The following is a 5,789-nucleotide window of genomic DNA, read 5'->3' as shown; positions in this document are numbered from 1 at the left end:
TAGTTTTTCTATTTTCTATTTTAGGAAGTATTATTAGTTGTTCAGAAAATTCACTACAGAAAGAAAGTAGCACTTTATTTTGACATCCGTATCTTAAGGACATTCATGAAAATGATTCTAGGATTCAATGGTTTGTCATATGAAGAGCATTTGATGGCTCTGGGTCTGTATTCATTAGAATTTAGAAGAATAACAGATGCCCTAATTGAAATCTACTGAAAGGTGAGTGGCCTTGATGGAGTGGATGTGGAGGGGATGTTTCCTACGGTGGGGGCGTGTAAAACCAGAGGGCACAGCCTCAAAATAGAGAAGCGTCCTTTTAGAACAGAGGTGAGGAGGAATTTCTTTAGCCAGAGGATGGTGAATCTGTGGAATTCGTTGTCACAGGCAGTTGTGGAGGCCCAGACTTTGTGTACACTTAAGGCAAAGGTTTATAGATTCTTGATTGATCAGGGCATAGAGGGATACGAGGAGAAGGCAGGAGATTGGGGATGAGAGGAAAACTGGATCAGTCATGATCCGACTCGCTGGGCCAAATGGCCTAATTCTGCTCTTATATCTTATTGTCACAACAGTCATAGTCATATAGCATGGAAACAGGTCCTTCAGCCCAACATCCAAACCAACCAAGATTTCCATCTAAGCTATTATTAGCCATATCCCTTCAAACCTTTCCTATCCAAGTACTTGTCCAAATGTTCTTCATTGTGCCTGCCTCAACCACTTCCTCTGGTAGCTTGTTCCATGTATGTACCATCTTCTGTGTAGAAGAATGACCTCTTGGATTCCTATTCAATATATCTCCACTGCCCTTAAACACAGAGATCTGGGAGTACAAATGCACACATTGCTGGAAGCAGCCATGCTAATAGTGTGATGAAGGAGGCATTTAGCATGACCCTGTGATCTGCTTCGGAGGCCAACATCAGAGCATCTTTCAACCCTTGCAAGTTGTAACTTATCTGTTGCCACAATAGTGCTACAGGAGATGCTCTCTTACTTGCCCTCCACTCTCCACTCAGCCTTGGATGACCTGGTCAACAGTAATAGCTATGTCATGCCACTGTTTATTAACTACTGCTCAGGATTTCAACACAATCATACTCTCAGTTCTAACCAACAAGCTCTAAAACATGGGCCTCTGTACCTCCCTCTGCAACTTGGATCTTTGACTTCCTCACCCGGAGACCATAGTCTGTGCAGATCAGAAGTAACATCTCCTCACTGAAAATCACCACAGGGATGTGTGCTTAGCCCACTGCTCTATTCTCATGATCATATTGCAACATATTGATGCAATTACTAAGAAGGCATGACAGCAGCTATATTTCAATAGAGCTTGAGGAGGCTTGGTGTATCACCAATGACACAAATTGCAACAGATATACAGGATATTCTGACTGGTTGCATCACTGACTATGGTGGTATGGAGGGACCACCACACAGAATTGGAAAAAACTGAAGAAAGTCATAAACTTTCCATGCACACACACAAAATGCTGGAGGAACTTTGCAGGCCAGGAAGCATCTATGGAAAAGAGTTGATGTTTCGTGCCAAGACTCTTCTCGCTACCTTGTTGCTACCATTAAGGAGGTGGTAGTACAGGAGCCTGAAGACACAAATAATCAATGTTTCAGAAACATCTTCTTCCCCTCTTGTCAGATTTCTGATTGGACAGTGAACCCATGAATAGTACCTCACAATTTTTGCCACTCTTTTTGCACTACTTATTTAATTTAATATGTGTGTATGTATTTATAAATTTATAGTTTTTCAGTATTATGTATTGCAATGTAGTAGTAGGCAGCCATCGATCCCAGTGGATCATGGGTTTGCGCTTCTGGTGGACTGTGTCCTGTCCAGGGCACAAGTCTGGGCAGACAGAGTTGAAGAACCAGCTGTTGCCCATGCAGCAGGTTCCCCTTCTCCATGTCACTGATGTAGTCCAAGGAAAGAGCAAGCGCCGATACAGCTTGGCACCAGCAATGTACTACTGCCAAAAAGCAACAGATTCACAACAAATGTCAGTGATATTAAATCTGATTCTTAAAACTGCTGGCCTTCATCTGTCAGAGCATTGAGCTCTGGAGGACAAGACAAATGTCCGCCCCTCTATTCTAACATTATGCACTCTGGTTCTAGACTCCCCCATTATAGGAAACATCCTTTTCACATCCACTCATCTAGGCCTTTTAACATTCAATACATTTCAAGGAAATCCGCTCTCATTCTTCTAAACTCCAGCAAATACAGGCCCAGAGTCTTTCATACCCAGAATCAGTTTTGTAAATCTCCTTTGAACCCTCTGCAATGTAGAAGAGAATTAGAGAGGATTATGAAGCTTCCAAGAGCAAGTGAAATTGGCAATCGCCTCTGATCTGGGCCAACATTTATGTGACGGGCGGCACCTAATTAATTAGTTTGTTTATTTTGGCTTTTTTCTTAAAGATGTGCTAGGTGCCATCAATTTCATAGCCTACTGCTGCACCCCTGCATGCTTTGCGGCCCGGTATCGGTCCATGGCCTGGAGGTAGTCCTTTCAACATTTGGTATGTTTCAATGAGATTCACCCCCGCATTCTTCTAAATTCCAGTGGGTACAGGCCCAAAGCTGCTAAATGCTCCTCATATGTTAACCCCTTCAGTCCCAGAATCATCCTTGTGAATCTCCTCTGGACTCTCTCCAATGACAACACATCTTTTCTGAGATATGGGACCCAAAACTGTTGAAAATAAAAGTGCGGGCTGACTAGTGTCTCATAAAGGCTGGGAATTATCTCCTTGCTTTTATATTCTATTCCCCTTGAAATAAATGCCACATTGCATTTGCCTTCTTTACCACAGAATCAACCTGTAAGTTAACCTCTGGCAGTCTTGCATGAGGACTCCCAAGTCCTTCTGCACCTTTGAAGTCTGAACCTTCTCCCCATTCAGATAATATTTGCACTATTGTTTCCTTTACCAAAATGCATTATCATACATCTCTCAACACTGAATTCCATCTGCCACTTTTTTGCCCATTCTTCCAATTTGTCTTAAGTCCTGCTGCAATCGCATTGCTTCCTCAGCACTACCTAACCCTCAACCCATCTTTGTATCATCCACAAACTTTGCCACAAAGCCATCAATTCCATTATCCAAATCATTGACAAACAATGTGAAAAGTAGCAGTCCCAATACTGAACCCTGAGGAACACCACTAGTCACTGGCAGCCATCCAGAAAAGGCGCTTTAATTCCCATTTGCTGCCTCCAGCCATTTCTCTATCCATGCCAGTATCTTTACTGTAACGCCATAGGATTTTATCTTGTTAAGCAGCCTCGTGTGTGGCACCTTATCAAATGCCTTCTGAAAATTCAAGTAAATGACATCCACTGCTTCTCCTTTGTCCATCCTGCTTGTTACTGCCTTGGAAGAACTCTAAAAGATTTGCCAGGCAAGATTTCTCTTTACAGAAATCATGCTGACTGACTTATATTATCAGTAGTCTCCAAGAAACTTGAAACCTCATCCTTACTAATAGACTCCAACACTTTCCCAACCACTGAGGTTAAGCTAACTGGCTTATAATTTCCTTTCTTTTGCCTTCCTTCCTTCTTAAAGAGTGGAATGACATTTGCAATCATCCAGTCCTCTGGGAGCATGACAGCATATTTATCCTGTGCCTTGTGAACTATTCCCAAAAACTTCAACCATCTCTGCTGTGCCATCATCCCCACCAGTATCCTCCTCCAATCCACCTAGGCAAGCTCCTCTCTCATGCCTCTGTAATTCCCTTTATTCTTTATCAGTATATTGTGATACTGAAACATGTGTCTTATGTTTCTCCCTCTCAAATTCCAATATGAATTCAATCATAATAAGGGTTCCTTTACATTCAGTTCCCTAACAAGATCTGGGTTATTACACAACACCCAATCTAAGGTAGCCTTTCCCCAAGTAGGCTCAAGCACAAGCTGCTCTCATCTCATAGGCATTCAACAAATTCCCTCTCTTGCGATCCAACACCAACCATATTTTCCCAATCCCCTTGCATTTTGCATGTCAGCAAAACCTGGAGATTAATGTTGTTGTTGATATCCAGGTGTCCCCCACTTTACTAATGTTTGCTTTACACCACTTCGCTTTTACAAAAGACCTACATTAGTAACCTGTTTTCTCATTACAAAGAGGATTTTTGCTTTTACGAAAATTTTTCCCATATAAATTAATGGCTCTTCGCTTTACCCCATTTTGGCTTACCTTTGTAATGGGGGCGACACCTGTATTTGTCAAACAGCACAGGAACAAGCCTTTGGACCAAGATGACTCGTCTCATTTGCAGGCATTTGACCCATATCCTTCTAAATGTTTTCTATCCATATACGTAGCTGTACAAATGTCTTTTAAATGTTGTTTTTGTACATAGCTCAACTGCTTCCTCTGACAGCTTGTACATTAAGAGATAGGAGCAGAATTACATTCTGTCCACCAAGTTAGGCCAACTGACCACCCTCTTTATGTAAAAGTTGTCGCTCCAGTTCCTATTAAATTTTTCCCTTCACATCTATGCTTTCTAGTTCTTGATTCCCCAATGCTGGAAAAAAAAGAACAAAAATGTAAGTATTTCCACAAGTATGTAAAAAGAAAGCACGTGGTAAAATAAACTTAGAAGCACCAACAAAAGAGGAAGCCATTGATTTCAAGGAGGGGCAGCCTACATGCTCCTGTCAACATTAGTGGTGCTGAGGTTGAGAAATTCAAGCTCCTAAGAGTGAACATTTCCAATAGCCTATCCTTGTCTGATCATGTGGACCCACAGCCAAGAAAGCTCATCAATGTCTCTGCTTCCTTAGAAGGCTAAAGAAATTTAGCTTTGTGGCGACCCACTTTCTGCGCAGGCGAACCGGCTCACAAATAGCCAGCCCGCAGGGTGAGACTTTAGTAATGTACCTATGATGTCATTTCTGCCCGGAGAGGGCGAGCGCTAGGGATTTAAATACCAGCACCGCGAAGTTTGAATAAACTAGCCTCGAAATGACTGTGTGTCATTTCAGCGCTGTGTGTAGCACATTGCTACAGCTTGTTCCTTTTAATCATCAGCAGTATTTACTGATGGACCGTAGAAAGCATAACGTCTTGGTGTGGCAATTGCTCTGCCCACGACTGCAAGAAGCCAATGATGTCTTTCTTATTTCTCCTACTGTTTGACCTTGCTTATATTACTGTGACTACTAACTAAAATACAGAAAACTAACTTATTTAATAAGATAGAGACAGTTTAATACTTAGAGACACTTGTTCTGTTTCACCATTTACAAGTGCGAGAAAAATACCAGCCTACATGTTTAAACAAATATATTTTAATAATGTATCAGAAGAAGGACAGGTTTAACATATGAGTAGTTTCTGATATCTCTGGGTTTGTACTTGATGGACATCAGAAAGATGAGGGAGGATCTCATTGAAACTATTAGATAGTGAAAGACCTGGACAGAAGGGATGTGGGCATGGAATATTTCTATTAGTATGATCCTGGGGCATAGCCTTAGGATAAAGAGACTTCCCTTTAAAACTGAGATGCGGGGAATTTCTTCATCCAGAATCTGTGGAATTCATTGTTGCAGACAGCTGAAGAGGGCATGGTTCCATAGTTTTTAAACCTGTTAAAGTCAATGCTGTAAAGTCTTAACAAAATAGTTATCCTTATACAGATAAGATTATTTTAAAATGATTGTCGTATGTTTTATTTCTTTATGAATTCACATGTATTTGTGTGTTTGTTTTCAGGATTTGGATTTAACACTGAG

The sequence above is a fragment of the Hypanus sabinus genome, chromosome 12, assembly GCF_030144855.1.
Source record: "Hypanus sabinus isolate sHypSab1 chromosome 12, sHypSab1.hap1, whole genome shotgun sequence".
Taxonomy (NCBI): domain Eukaryota; kingdom Metazoa; phylum Chordata; class Chondrichthyes; order Myliobatiformes; family Dasyatidae; genus Hypanus; species Hypanus sabinus.
This window is presented reverse-complemented; position numbering follows the sequence as displayed.